Source organism: Myotis daubentonii, chromosome 12 (assembly GCF_963259705.1).
Source record: "Myotis daubentonii chromosome 12, mMyoDau2.1, whole genome shotgun sequence".
Lineage (NCBI taxonomy): Eukaryota > Metazoa > Chordata > Mammalia > Chiroptera > Vespertilionidae > Myotis > Myotis daubentonii.
This window is the reverse complement of record NC_081851.1, coordinates 73,735,608-73,751,935: the sequence shown is the minus strand read 5'-3', so window position 1 is coordinate 73,751,935 and position 16,328 is coordinate 73,735,608. Positions and strand designations below refer to the sequence as shown.

Here is a 16,328-nt window from a genome sequence, read left to right as displayed (position 1 = left end):
GCCAGGGCTGTCATCTGCCTGGTGACATCGAGTCCTCATTGCTACTCTCAGAAAAGCAGAAATCCCTTCTGGGAGTCAAACCATCTCACAGGCAGGAAAGCAGATGCGAGAGCTGTGAGTAACAAGAAGGCCTTGCAGGACGGCATCCAGGCAGGAGATGATGCCTGTGAGTGTGGAAAGGGTTACGGGTCCCCTGGGGCTCTCATCATGCACACAGCCACGGACTGGGTCTCCACAGAAACAACCTCCTAACCCACCCTCCTAACCAGAGGGCAGCTGATCGCTTCTGCAGCAGACATCGCTTTTAATATCTGCGCCCTAATTTATTTGACATCTGCAAAACATCCAAAGAAAATATTCAAGTCCGGGATGGGCAGTCCGGCTGCTTTCAGAGCTCATCAAATGTCTCACACTCCTTCCTCAAATGTTTTCAGTTTTGCAAAACTCAGAATGCATTTTGCCAAACATGTTCTCCGTGCCTGTTTATTTAGAAGGGAATTTAATCCGTATGCTGCTGATGCATTTACACTTAACTCATCAAAATGTTTTACTAGAGCCATTTGATGTCCAAGAAACCTTTTGAGTCTTTTTTATAAGCCTCTTCAAGCCCATTCTGCTTCGAAACAGGAAGTCGCTTGTTACTCACCATAAACCAGTGCAACCCCCGTAGGATTTGGTTTCATTTAAGACACCGAGAGACCGCAAGGTCCAAGCCTTCCCCTGAACTCGACAGAAAAGATCTCCCCCTGAACCTGCTGAGAATACACCGAGCACAGATGAGGTGCGGTTATTATTTTCCAAAACAAAATCCTTTCTGAGGAGGCATCTTTCATGCAGCCCCTGGGAAAGACGGTTACCAAAGCCCAGCGCTAAATCACCGGCTCGGCCGGCTGCACCTGGTGAGTGTAACTGTCTCCTGTGATCCACTTACCAGCCAGCGCTCATTTGCTAGTATTAATAGAACAAATAAATGGAAAGGGAGCTGGAGATACCGGCACCGTGATTTCTTGCTTCAAGAAAACCTTCCCGGGGTTACAGACCAATACAATGTTCCCAACCGTGAGCCAGGAACCCAAGCTGATAGAGGCACAGCATCCAAGCCACAGAACATGACTTGTTTCAGGCTTAATGCTGTGAAGTAAGGCAGGAAACAAGATTTATCCTTCTGGGAAACTTTTGGCATTTGCCTCGAGCTGGGCCTGATTACTCCGCCGTCCTCGCCATCCATTACAGCTATCAGAGGGAAATCAATTTTTTTTTCTCCCCAAACTAAGGCAAAAGAGAAATGTCTCCATCTGAATTCCGTAGAAGTCCTTCTGTTTGACGTGGCCTTAAACAAGGGAGAGCGCAGCCCTGTCGCTGTGAGGATCACGTTGCTATCTTGGGCCTTTTGGCTGTGAAGGGGAGTGGAGTTAGTTTGGGCGAAAGCCATTTTACAAACATAGTAAAAATAAATTACTACACTTAATAACTGAATCTTAAACTTGTCACTATGGCCAACTCTAAGTTATTCCCAGAGCCTTCGCTGGGACTTGGCAGGAGCAGTGGGGGCTGGAGGTCAGTTTTTATGTATGAAATCCAGCTTTAGGTTAGAGCTGTGCAGGCGACAGAGTAAACGTTTAAAGGATGAATGGGCCATTGAGAAGTCAATCCGACTCCCCACGTCCCTTAAATGAGTCTGGAAGGGTTCGAGCCATCAGTTGGGTGGGCTACCAATAGAATTGGGTTGTTAATACAAAAGAATTTGAGGTTATTAATACCAGGCTCCCCCCACCCCCACCTCATGCCTGAGTGTAATGGTTGGTATGTGTGTAGAAGGGTTTATTTGTTAACATGTCTTTATTTCGTGTTACGTTCGTTGTTCTAAGTGCCCTGATTGGGCAGTGAAAGCTGTGTGACTGGGTCCTGGCCCACACGCTGACGCCCGGGCACCAGGCTGGAGTGCTTTAACTCGGCTGGGAGTGTCCAGGCTCCAACCCAAGCGGGAGACGTTTCAGTTAACATCTGGCTTTGCTTACTTGTCCCAAATATTAAATTATTAATGGATTATTAATAGTAGACCCTTTAACTGGTTCATTCTCTTTCTCCTTAAAGTCACATTGGAAGGCAACTTGCCTTAGAATAACTTTGGAAACCACCTCTGAATTTGGCAGACGTATACATCGTCAGGGCACCCAGGCAAAAGAATGACCAAAGCAACAAAGACACAAAAAGAATAGATTTCTTTTCCTTTCTTTTTTAGTAAGGTTGGGAAAAATGAATTGTTCATTATTCAAATTGAAAATCGAAGAGGTGGAAAGTTTGCATCCAAATGCTATCATTATTGCAAATAGCCCTGAAAGCCCTGAGAAATCACCTGATCTGGGAGTCTTTGTACCTGCAATGCTGCCCAGAGTAAATGTTTTACATTTTTATCCATTTTGGCTTCATGGCTATTTTTACAACATTTTTATTTATTTACTTATTTTGTTAATCCTCACCTGAGGATATTTTTCCTTTTTTTTTTTTTTTTTTTTTTTTTTAGAGCGTTGAAGGGAGGGGGAGAGACAGAGAAAGAGAAACATCGATGTGAGAGAGACACATGGATTGGTGCCTCCTGCACACGCCCCAATCGGGACCGGGGATCGAGCCTGAAACCAAGGTACATGCCCTTGACTGGAATGGAACCCAGGACCCTTCAGTCCGCAGGCCAGCGCACTATCCACTGAGCCAATCTGGCTAAGGCCTACAGAGCCATTTTTCAAATCAGGTCTAGATGGTCACAATTGCCTAGTTAATCTAGGTAAGATCACTTGTGCCCCAGAGCTGGGCATGTATGGATTCATTGATTCGATGCCAGGCCACTCTTGCCAGAATAAGTCGTGGAAACATCACGCCTAATCATAGGCGTGGCTTCAACTGGCGAATCATTTTACTAGACATACCAGGTTCACCGCCACACACCTAGGCATGGTATTTTTTTAAATAAAACCATTTCAGGAAGCACATAAGTGCCTTCATTGGGACCTGTGGGGTATGTATTTCACTACTTAAGATGAATTATTAGGAAACCACCCCCTTATTTTGGAAGTGCCTTCATTTTTCTAGAGCAGTGGTTCTCAACCTTCTGGCCCTTTAAATACAGTTCCTCATGTTGTGACCCAACCATAAAATTATTTTTGTTGCTACTTCATAACTGTAATGTTGCTACTGTTATGAATCGTAATGTAAATATCTGATATGCAGGATGGTCTTAGGCGACCCCTGTGAAAGGGTCGTTTGACTGCCAAAGGGGTCGCGGCCCACAGGTTGAGAACCGCTGTTCTAGAGGAATCAACAGTCCCCTGTGGGTGCCACTAGCAATTCAAACTTGAACCTGTCATTTTGTCCCCACATCTGTTGTTCCTACTGAGTTCTTACTTTTTGTTAATCGCACAAAGAAACTACTAACCTCCAAGTCTCCCAATTAGCAGTTGAACAAAACAAATAGTCTCTATGACATAGAACCTTGAACCCAAAGATACTTTTTAGGTGGCCCCATTCAATAACTCCTTTCCATAGTGGCGGGAAGCACTCAGGATAAATTTCTGTTTAACCAACCTCTCACTCCATTATTAGGCAGGCAATGCATGTGCAGGAATTTTAATGTATATTAGGATTATGCATGCACATTTAGAGATAATGTGCGAAGAATGCTATATCTGAGCAATTGTATGAACACACACACACACACACACACACACACACACAGCAAGCCAGGGTAATAAACACAAACAATCACTAAGTTTTATTTAGGGTTTTGTATGTCACTCATATCATTCCAATGAGTCTCCATAAAAAAACTTACTTTTTTCTCCTTCCCTCCTCCTTCTCTTCCTTTTCTTCCTTTTTTCTTCTCCTCTTTCTTCTCATTATTACCATTATACAGTTTTGCCAAATACTATTTGGTGGTTAAGTCTACTAAGGTGATGAAGGTGAAGTTAGGCCTTGATGCTGGGTAGATCTCACTGAGAGTCAATCTCTTTTCACCAAAGCCATACCTCTCAAACCCTAATGTGTTTGCCACCGTGGTAGGGAAGCCAGTCTGGTGGCATTAGCCCCTTCTCTGCATGCACACATATGGGTCTTGTTTATGAACAGCTATGAGGGTAACAATGCCACCATCTACTTTTAACTTATAAAGTCAAATTTTGCAAAAACACTTCCTACTATTATCTAATCAAGGCAGCTTCCAGGGTGAGGCAAGGGAAGAATCTAGGACGTAGAGTTTAAGGAGGCACTCCTCTCGGTTGTACAAGTGCAAGGTGGAGGTGTACAACTAAGTGTGAGCACCACCTTAAATCTTGCCCCCCAAGCACCCCACTAACCTCATCCTAGTCCTGGCCCTGCATGCACCAGTTACCATATGCTGGTCACCTTGCTCTAGTTCCTCAGGTATTAAAACTTATCAACGAGGGATTTATTAAACATCTATGTGTTACATGTTATGGAAAAGTAAAAACTTTTCCAATTATACTGCACACGCCTATACAAGAGAAAATGTTATCCAGCTAGACAAATAACACCTACACACGGGAAACAATCAAACCAGTTATACTGTCCATCTATAAAATAGCATGGTCACCTGAGGTCACAGATGGTAGGTTTGTAACGGTAGGGAATGGGGGACATTACTAAAGATGTCCTAAAAAATAAGCCCATATAGTGTCGCTCATGTCTGGTGGGTGAGGAGGCCCTGCTGGGAAGACAATGCGACTCCAAGCAGAGGCCGATTGATGTTGTCCATGTTGTCCTTAGGGAGCCCGTGATGCATTTGAACAGGGGAACAGCGGGCAGAAAGCTCTGTGATGGATTGTGCATCGTTTTGCTGGAGTGTGTCAGGGCGATGGATGGATGGTAGGCCCATCCAAAATGAGAACGTTGTGTTTACGTGGGGGCATATTAGTTTAAAACTCGTTTTAAAGCGATTACCGCTACAAAGTGGTTTTGACCTGTTACAGGAAAACCGAAGTTGGAAGAAAGGAAACAGTAGGGGTTGAAATGTCCAAATCAGGCATCTTACTTAGACCGTTTTGTCACATTCCCATTTCTCCTGCAGTTGGCTGCACCACACTCTGAGCAGTTGTTGGCTCTGAACTCCCTATTGTCTGACCCACATGGCCGGCTGCTCTGTGGTGCACAGCCTACTTCCCGAGCAGTTTGTGTGGGTGACTCTGGCCTTCCAGACTAGATCGCAAGCCCGTGGGGTCAGGGTTCAGACCTCATTCTGGGGTGTTCTATCTCTGTAGACTCTGGAAGCAACTGGGTACTTGGAAAACAGTTGCGAAGGGTTTCGCAGCTGTCTGCTTTGGAGCACAGACGTGGAGAGAAATTGGACTTGATCACCTAACGTGGAAAGGCCTGCGTCCGCTGTACTCTGCCACGTCTGGATGGATCTGAATGAAATTTTCAATGGCTAATTTCATTCCTAACCCTTCCGTGAGCCAGAAAACCCCACCTGCAGGGGAACGGTTTCTCATTGCCTTTCCTTTGAAAAGGGCGAGCACCCCATTTCCTGTCATCAGGCGCAGGAATTGGTTACTGCTCTCACAGTGGTAGTTGCTTAGGAAGGAAGTCAGGGCTCAGGCTTCTGTAAAAGTTCTTGGCTGAGGGTCAAACCAGAATGAGCAATGCAGGACCCACATGTCGACTGATAGACAGACATCTGAGCTGGGGACGCTGAGGCCCAAGACAGTTTACGGAGAAGGTAGAATTATGTAACCCTGTCACTCTGCAGGGCTTCCTTCCAGCGCAAGGTATCCTGGGACCCAACAGTACACATAGCAACAAAACAAACTGACCGTGTTCACTCTTTGCATTGTCAGATGGGACACTCTCCACATCGTGGTGCATAAATCAGTGTAAGTGCAATGGAGTGATGCCTCATTTATTTACCATCACCAGGGAATGGGCTATTTATTATAGATAATATTCCAAATAACTAAAGCCCGTGACTCTCAATGCCAAAACTTTAAAAAATGTGAACCACGTAGGACAAAAACACTTCTAAACATTTTCTCTTGTCTTAAACACCATGCTCAGAATATGATTTGAATTTCGATCTGTTTGGAGAAAAAGTGTGGAACAAGGAACGGCCAAGATCATGGCTAGATATGATTTTTTAATGCTGATGACTAAACAGGATAAACAAAGTGCTTCTAGACTTAGTCAATTTCTTTTTATTTTGAAAAGAAGGGGTAGTTTGGACATTGTTGGGGGAGAAACTGTGGCCTGGTTATGGAGGAGACAGTGGGAGAATATATATATATATATATATATATATATATATATATATATATATATATATACAGTGAACCCTGGAACAATGCAGGCTTAGGAGCCCAGCCCTCTATGCAGTTGAAAATCTGTGTATAATTTTTGACTCCCCTCAAACTTAACTACTAATAACCTTCAGTTGGCAGAAGCCTTACTAATAACATAAACTGTTAACACATATTCTGTATATGTATTGTATGCTGTATTCTTACAGTAAAGTAAGCGAGGGAAAAATGTTATGAAGAAAATCAAAAGGAAGAGGAAATATATTTATATTACTGTGCCGTATTTATCAATATCAAAAGTTTGTGTTGTCTGTTTACAAGATGAATCATCTGTCAGTACCTACCTCAATATTATCTTATATGACACAATCACCATAGATGTTATACATATTACTAAGAGTAGATGTAAAAAAGAAAATAATGTGTAAAAGAGATTCATATTTATTTATAGGTATGATGATTCACGCATTCATATTGAAGAAGCAGCAGTAGATTATTTTATGATAGCCTGATTTAATCTATGCAATTGCTTCATGGTAGTAAAAAAATCTACAAAAAAAAATTTTATTATATTTATTGAAAAAAATCTCTGAAAATTTGTTTTTTTAATATATTTTTATTGATTTCAGAGAGAAAGGGGGGGAAATAGAGGGATAGAAACATCAATGATGAGAGAGAATCATTGATTGGCTGCCTCCTGCATGCCCCCTACTGGGGATCGAGCCCACAACCCCAACCCAGGCATGTGCCCCTGACCGGAATCAAACCTGGGACCCTTCCGTCCACAGGCCTATGATCTATCCATTGAGCAACACCAGCTAGGGCTCTGAAAATTCGTATTTGAACATTTCAGTTCCTCAGTCACACAACCACACCTACTGTCTGATGGAATGTCTTTCTGTCTGGTCTTTGTACAGGCACCAATGGCTGGTATCCGTGAGCCCAGTTTCCCTGCTGAGATGTTTCACCTACACCCTCCCTTCTTTCTGATTCCTCATAGCCATTCAGACTTCCTGAGTTTCAGAATCTCAGAACTCCCCAATTCTGGTCAGCAGAGAGAACAATCGAGCTCTTTCTTTCTCTGTCTTATTTACTTCCCATTATGAAAAGACAGGAAAGTGGGTGGGTGAGCACCTGAGCTCATCCTGGACATATAAAAGCATATTTCAGAGGTGATTTCTAAAATATTTTTCTTTTTAGAACGATCCAGTTCTTGTATGTATGTATAGAATAGCCTTCTCTCTCTGTCTTCCTGTTACAGATTCTAATTCTGAAGAGTTGCTCAAGCCTTCTCTATTGATGCCCTCAGGTCTCTGAGTGTTTAAGATCATTAGCTTTAGAGGCAGATCAGGCTGGACTTGAATCTCAGCTTTGCCACTAACTAGTTATATGACCTTGTGCAAATGGCTAAGTACTCTGTGCTCAGTTTCCTCACCTGTGAATAGAAAAAAAGTTTAAAAAAAAATCCAGTGCCTATTTCATAGGCTTTTTGAGAAGATTAAATAAGCAATTGAATGTAAATTGTTTTAAACGGTGATTAGAATATAATAATTGTCAAGAAAATGTAGTTGTCATTTTTTTTTACATAAGACAAATAGAAGGTGGGAGGGATTCATATATTATCATCTCAATAAATGTCAAAAGATTTTGAATAAAATTAACTTTATTTTTAATTGAAGAAAATATTATAAACACATAAAACATGATTAATAATCTAACCCAATGGTTCTCAACCTTCCTAATGCCGCAACCCTTTAATACAGTTTCTCATGTTGTGGTGACCCCCAACCATAAAATTATTTTCATTGCTACTTCATAACTGTAATTTTGCTACTGTTATGAATCATAATGTAAATATCTGATATGCAGAATGTATTTAGGTGACCCCTGTGAAAGGGTCGTTCCACCCCCAAAGGGGTCGCGACCCACAGGTTGAGAACCGTTGATCTAACCTAACAGTGATATCCCATTGGTTACCTGTTATATTTTGGAATAAAACGCCCATACATGCTCTGTGCCTTTATTATTCTAACTAGAGGCTCAGTGCACGAAATTCATGCATGGTCGGGGGGGCCTCAGCCCAGCCTGCACCCTCTCCAATCCGGGACCCCTCAGGGGATGTCCAACTGCCGGTTTAGGCCCGATCCCTCTCACAATCCAGGTCCGCTGGCTCCTAAGTGCTCACCTGCTTGCCTGCTGATTGCCCCTAACTGCCCCCCCGCCAGCCTGATCACCCCTAACCACCTTTGCCTGCTGGCCTGATCACCCCCAACTGCCCCCCCGCCAGCCTGGTCACCCCTTACTGCCTCTGCCTGCCAACTTGGTTGCCCCTAACTTCCCCCCACACACACACACTGGCCTAGTCACCCCCAACTGCCCCCCCGCCAGCCTGGTCACCCCACACAGCCTGCTGTTCAGTCGTTTGGTCATCCCTCACTAACCCCCCTGCTGGCCTTGTCGCCCCAGGCAACCTGCAGGTCATTACTGTTACTGTGTTGGCATCCCGGACAATTTGCATATTCCTCTTTTATTAGTATAGATGGTTATAGAACTCATAGCTATTACTACAAGAAATGTAACAGAATTATAAATAGATTATTGTTATTTGCAATAAGACATAATTTCACAACCAGAAAAGTGAAGAAAATTCGAAGGTGCCTCTTGGTATTAGTAAGAGTTTAATAAAGTGTTTAGACACTAGAAATAAGAAAATGTAATGAAAAAATGTTAAAGCCATCCAAAACCAGCAGAAGACTGCAGAACCCAAAATGTTGAGAACAAAAGTTAAAAATATCTTAGAAGCATAAAGGCACCTCTAGCAAAGTCCTCTGAAGGGAACGTTAATCTTAGAAAGACTTTGAAACAGCTTAGTGACCTTTAGCGGCAACATAGACACACGGAGTGTGGTCAGAGCGCGGCTTCATCAACACCGCGGAGTGGTCATGGCCGGTTATGTAAATGTTCCCGGCCCTGGTTGGGTTCTCTGTAAAATGACCATCATAAGAGCACATGTCCCATAAGGCTGCTGTATGGATTCAACTAATATGGCCTGGCAGTAAATGCAAGACCTGGCAGATACAGTTCTATTTATCACTAGGAGCCCAGCGCGCAACTTGAAATCACGCAGGGCCGCCCTGCCTTGACACTCAAACCTGTCCACGCAGAGCTCCAGCACATCTGGCCCAGCCCCCAAACCGTCTGGCCTTCTCTGGCCACTTCAAGCCCTGCCCTCAGTCCCTTGAGTCACATAGGGCTGGTCCCACCTTCTCTGGGTGCCTTCCCGCTTCTTCCCGTCTCTGGAGCAATGCGGTGGCTCCACCCCATCCTGGTTCCTGAGGAGAGTGTGGAAGCCTCCTGCCTGCTGCACTGTGCTCCTTCCTCTGGCAGGTGGGCCGCGGGGCACTCAGAGTGAGAGCGGGGGGGCGGGGGGGGGGCGGGGGAGGTGGCGAAGGACTGGTGAGGGGGGTGCTATGCACTCTCACTCCTGCCCTCCTCAGCACAGGATGGTCCTGCCTCCTCCGGGCGCCTCCCTGCTTCCGCTCCATCCTCTGAGCAATGCCCCAGCTAATATGTTAATGACCTGGTCGTTACCCATTACGGCATATCAACCATTAGCATATTAGCTCTTTATTAGTATAGATTATGATTGCCATTGATGTTACAACAGTTATTCCAAACTTCATGAGTAGACTTTATACCAAAAAATATTGTATACTTCTTTATACAAGTTTGTAATAATTTGTCTAGCCTTGTGCAAAACTCTAGCAGGATTTTTCAAGAAATAGTACTGAAAGATTTTTAAATGTCATTTTGTTGAAAGTATCCTATCTAATAAAAGAGAAAAATGGTAATTGGCGTACGACGATACCCTTTTCATTGGCTAATCAGGGCTATATGCAAATTAACTGCCAACTATGATTGGCAGTTAACTGCCAACTATGATTGACAGTTAACTGCCAACTAAGATTGGCAGTTAACTGCCAACAAGATGGCGGTTAATTTGCATATGTAGGCACAATGCAGGGAGGCGAAAGGGAAAGCAGGAAGAAGCCCCCTGCCACTGACAGTGATCGGAAACCCAGGGGGGAGCTAAGAGCTGGGGGGCAGGGCAAAGGCGGCCCTGGGGCCGCCTTTGCCCTGCCCCCCAGCCATGATCGGAGAATCAGGCACCTTTGCCGCCCTGGCCAGTGATAGCAGGAAGTAGGGGTGGAGCCAGCGATGGGAGCTGGGCACGGTCGAAGCTGGCAGTCCCGGGAGCTAGGGGTCCCTTGCCTGGGCCTAAAGCGGAGCCCACGATCGCGGGGCCGCTGCAGCTGCGGGTCCCCGCTGCCCGGGCCGGACACCTAGGCCAGAGGCCTCAGGCCTGGTCAAGGGGCCGATCCAGTGATTGGTGATCGGAGGGTGATGAGGGTCAACTCCTCTGGCCGAGGCATCAGGCCTGGGTGGGGGGCGGAGCCGGGGATTGGGGGGATATGATGGTCCCCTTGCCCAGGCCTGAAGCCTGGGTCAGAGGCGTCAGGCTTGGGCGGGGGGTGGAGCAAGCGATCAGAGGGAGATGGGGGTCCCCTGCCCAGGCATGATTCCTGGGCCAGAGGCCTCAGGCCTGGGCGGGGGCCAGAGCCATTGATCAGGGGGAGATGGGGGTCCCCTGTCCAAGCCTGACACCTCTGTCAGAGGCGTCAGGCCTGGGCAAGGGGCTGATCAGGCGATCGGAGGGTGATGGGGGTCTATGCCTCTGGCCGAGGCATCAGGCCTGGGCAAGGGGCCGATCCTGCGATTGGAGGGTGATGGGGGTCAACGCCTGAGGGCTCCCAGTATGTGAGAGGGGGCAGGCTGGGCTGAGGGACACTCCCCCCCACACACACACCCAGTGCACGAATTTCGTGCACCGGGCCCCTAGTTACATATAACCCCCTTTTCCCACCATTGACCCCTTCTAGCCCACCCCTGCCCTCCTCACCCCAGAGTACTGAAAGTTTTATTAAAATATAATTTTAAAATATTTGAGGAACCACCGTACTGTTTTTCATAGTAGTTGTCATTTTACAACTCTGCCCACAATGAACAGGCGTTCCAATTACTCCACATCTTTACCAACACTTGCTTTATTCTGTGTATCTGTTTTATGTTAGCCATCCTAATGAATGTGAGGCGGTATCTCCTAGTGGTTTTTAATTTGCATTTCTCTAGCTTTTAATGTGTCTCTTTTCATGAGTTTGTTGGCTCCTTTTTGTACTTTTGAATTTGTCAAAATGTTGTTAATTAACATATATGACATTTGTATCAGACAAACAACATGAGGAACATAATTAGGATCAGTTTTGCCTCCAGTTTTGTGACATTAGCAAAAGCAAAGACACTTTCTTTTTTCAGGCCCCCACATCTTCACTTGTGAAATAAGGAAGCTAGTCTAGCTAATACCATCTATGTTATTTTAAAATGAAGATAATAATCTTTCCTTCAATGTTGTAAAAAGTAGTTACATTTTTAAATCTCCTGAATTTTAAATTACGAGCAGGACAGGTTATGTATAAACCAAATTTATGATTTGGTGGTGATATTTATAGCATTTTTTTCTTCACTTAACATTTTTAGAGCTCCAACTTGATGCTAAGCATTGGACCAGGGTCTGAGAACACAAAGATAAGGTGATCTGGGCTCTGTTTTGCTAACTTACAAGCCTACTTAAATAGATGCGCTTATATGTAAATTGCTATAATGCAACTTGAAGTTGATATAATACATGGATAAATAAGGTTCATTGGTGTTACAAAGGAGCAGACATCTGCTTCTATGATGCTAAAAATATGAAGATTCCTTAATAGTGGGAAAAAGATCGTGATGTTTGTCCCCAGACCTTGTTGTTTACAAAATTCATGGCATTCAAATTTAGTGAGAAGAAATTTAATATTCACTAGCAAAGACAAAGAAGAATTTCCATGAGCATTTAAGCATTACATTAAAAAAAAATGGCTAAGACGTTTTCCATTCAATCAAATAGGACTTTAGAATCCTATTGTGGTCTACACAAAGGATGTTTCTTGCTGGGCAGAGTAATATAATACATTCTGTGTGGAGCAGGAAACTTTAATGATATATGCAGTTTTGTTATTAAAACTGAGTTATATATTTTTCTCTGCTCTGGAAAATTGTGACCCAGTATAACATATCTTCACATTGTTTATAACTTGAGGAAAATCAACATTTTGGATTCCCAGTTCACACAGTAGGAATTACATTTGTTTTGGCCAAATATAATTTATGTAACTGCAAGGAACAATAAAACATGAACTCTACAGTGTTTTCTTACCTAAAAATAATATAGACCTTGTAAAATTGAAGAGATTATTATTATAAAGGAAAAGACAGTAACTTAAAAGGCCTCAGCTCATTTTACAACACTCTTTAATGTCTGTGCAAATAGGCAGGCACCTGTGTCCCCATTTTCTTTGACCCTAGCCACAGGAGTGAGATTCCACGCAGTAATAAATAACCTTGCAAGTAAAACTTTGAAATATAATTTGCTTGAACAAGCCCAGTTCTTCTATGTTCAAAAGTCATTTTCAAAGTGACTGCTTAAAATGATTCAGTATTCTTTTTTTCATCTGCTGTAGAGATCTGCCGTGTATAATAAAAACATCCGTTTCATCTTATTAATAAGTTTCTAGTTAGTAAAGGGACCATTCTAGATTTAAGAGTTTGGGATTATGTGAATGAATGAACAAGTGAATGAATGAGCAATAAAAATCAATAACTGGATATGTGTATTTAAAGTCAACTAACCTATGCAGGAATTGACTCTGCTATTTTTCAACACCATGATGTAAAAACACGATCTCATTTTCCAAGATGTGGGAATGATAAGATGAAGAGAAAGTGAAATTTCCTTTGAGGAGATATGGACAAGAATTATATTGAATGCGTATTATAAAATCACTGATTGCCAAATCAATCAGACAACTGGAAAAATGATGGTATTTTGGAGGCAAATACTATGTTCAAGGAACTAGTCCATTGTATCTTATTTAATCTTCTAAAGTCTAAACAATTCCATGAAGTTGGCAGAGCTATCTCTATTTTACATGTGAAGAAACTAAGGTCCATAAATCTTATGCAATGCGTTCCAAGTCACACAGCCAAATACGTGGTGGGGCTGAGCCTAGACCACGAGCCTTCTGAATCTACAGACTGCATTCTTTTCACTAGACCACTTGAGAATTGTCTGGATAAGGACCATAGGCTAGGACCAGTCACAGCATAATCAGATGTCAGATGTGCCTAGCATCCCTGCTAGGTGGCCCCATCTACTCTTAAAAAACTTACCTTTCGTCAGGCTCAAAACTTTCTCACTTACCGAGTAGATTTTCCTGCCCTGCGATTTACTTAGATTTCAAATTCATCTAATTCCTGGTATAATTTTTGACGTGGCCTTTTCAGTTTTAACATGTATTTCAAACTGGAATTTGAATTGCATTTAATAGTATTGAGGTTTCTAATTGTATTGCATTTTTCTAAAGCGATCCATTCTTGATACCTATTTAGAGATAGTCGTAAGGAACCCTGAGTAAAGAGACTTTCTTCTCAGGAGCCAACAAGAGGTTCCATTTTCCTTTAAAAACTTTGCAGCCTCTCCAGGCACTGAGTCATCGGGCGTGTGGCCAGGCACTAGAGGGTGCTTTAGAAATATTATTTGATGATGAATTCGGATGTTGTCCACTTGCTTTTCAGAAATCGTTCCTGTAAATCATGGCTTTGAAAACTTGTCAGCATTTTTCTCTTTCTTCCTTGGATTTCTTCAAAGGGAGAAGGAATGTCTGAAAAGTAAACATTCAATAGCCATAACTGCATCCCAACGAGGGTGGAATAAAAAAAAATATTATAGATACTTATAGATACATAAATATTTCTGTGAGATAAAAAGAACCCTGTGGATAACTCACAGAGAGCCTACTGGAACTTTATCAGTCGGCTGGGCTTTGTCAGAATAAAGCGGGTTTGTGAGGGGCCAGGGAAACATATGTTTCTCCCTATTCCACACCCTTCTTTTCTGGAAGCTCTCAGTAAGCATAACCCCTCACATTTGTATGAGGCTCCTCTCTCATCTTTTAAGAGGCACGTTTACATATAGTATCTCACAAGTGATATTCACGACCTGCTGTGCTGTGTTACTATTCCTAGTCTTTAATGAAAACCACTGAAGTTTAGAGAGGATCATTAACTCACTCTGATCCATAAAGCCAAATGGCAAAATTGGACTTTAGTTATAGGACTCTTCTCTGGTGTATTTAGTGCAGCAACCACTCTTCTTCCCTTCTATTGTAAACAGAACCATATTTCCACACCGTTAACAACCATAACTTCTTCCCTTCTTCATCAGACTTTGTCACCACATGTACCTTTCCCTCTCTTCATTCTTTTATATCCCCTTACCTGATTTCCAATCTTAAATTAAAATCAAGCCCGGCTGGCATGGTGGCTCAGTGGTGCAGAGATGACCTATGAACCAGAAAGTCATGGTTGGATTCCCAGTCAGGGCACATGCCTGGGTTGTAGGCTCGATCCACAGTGTGGGGCTTGCATGAGGCCATAGATCAATGATTTTCTCTCATTGATGTTTCTATCTATATCTCTCTCCCTCTCCTTTCCTCTCTGAAATCAATAACAAAATATATTTTAAAAAATCTAATAAAACAAACAACAAAAACCAGAGGTCATGAAATATGAAACAAGAACCCATGCACTTGCCCTGCCCTCCTGGCAGTGGGGCTCCCAGGTCCTGGGGAGACTGCAGCATGAAGCAAACTGCAGTGAGCCTCGGCAAGGTCCAGTGTGTGGTCTGGGCCTTCAGCAGAGGCAGAGCCCTTATTGGAAAGATCAGAAAGGGCTTATTCAGAAAGTAAAATTCCTTCCTCCAGGCCTTGGATTCCAAACAAGCACTCCAAGCTTTGGAAAGAGCAGACACAGTCCCACAGGCCAGGGCATTTGCAGAAGACAATGCAGATTGGAATTATTGGAGGATGGCTAAAGCGGGGGGGGGGGGGGTGGAGGGGGCGTTTACCATGAGGAGGAGGCTGACAAGCAAGCTTTGAACCAGCTTCTAAGGCAGCTCTGCCCAGTAGAACTATCTGAGATGTTGGAAATATTTCAGAATCAGCCTTGTCCCATACAGTAGCCACTGGCCACATGTGGCTATGGAACATTTGAAAGTGGTTGGTGTGACTAAGAAACTGAAAATGAAATTTATTTAGACATTTAAACACAACATCAACAACCAAGTAGGCCTTTAGAAGTGTATTGTATTGGTATGTGTGTGAGGGCTTCAGGGGTGGGGTGGGGGGACGGTATTTTCCTAAATCTTTCTTTATCTCTAAAGCACTAATAATTTAAAAACCCCTACATGATTTATCAGACACATTATCTGCATGCTTTTAAACCCATAAGAAATAATATTCTTGTTTCAGCTTCATTAGATGCTTTAATTATGGATAAGGTATTCTGTAAAACTAGCCAGTGTCCACTCCTTAATTCTATGGCTAAAAGGATTATTAAAACAAAAATAGAAAATCTGGCTCCCCCAGTCTGTGAAGAGTTGATCCCCAAAAGATCTTAGATCAAAATATCCAAACCACAAGTAAAAATTGGTGCTGAACTTGGTAAATGGTTTTCCAACAATCCTTTGCAAACAAGAACAAAACACAAGCAGCAACACCAACACACACACTCATCCACTAACATGACTGTACTTTACCCTCAGTGGGACTCATTTGGCTGCCTTCTCAAATAAACTTTGAATATGTTTGTGGTGGTGAATCCTTGCATGTGGACATGTTGAGGATCATTGGGCACCAAATCACCCTTCATGCATAGTGTTATGGGCCAATGTTCACTCATGACCTGCCCTCTCTTCTACTACCCAAGGAGATGAGCAAAATGTGCAGAGTTTCAGAAAGGATTGGGAAATCAGTTAGTTTTTCCTTGACAGTCATTCAAATGGGGCTTTGGCTAAACACCCCTGATGCCAATGGAGGG

The 16,328-nt window shown here is 43.2% G+C and overlaps 1 long non-coding RNA gene across 1 annotated transcript in view; it reads left to right on the top strand.

Moving 5' to 3' along the window:
• Nucleotides 1-514: 514 nt before the first annotated feature.
• LOC132213844 (uncharacterized) overlaps nucleotides 515-16,328 on the top strand; it is a 96,470-nt gene continuing 80,656 nt past the window's right edge. Inside the window, exon 1 of the long non-coding RNA XR_009448079.1 lies at nucleotides 515-899. This is a non-coding gene — a long non-coding RNA (uncharacterized LOC132213844). The remainder of the gene's footprint in view (nucleotides 900-16,328) is intronic.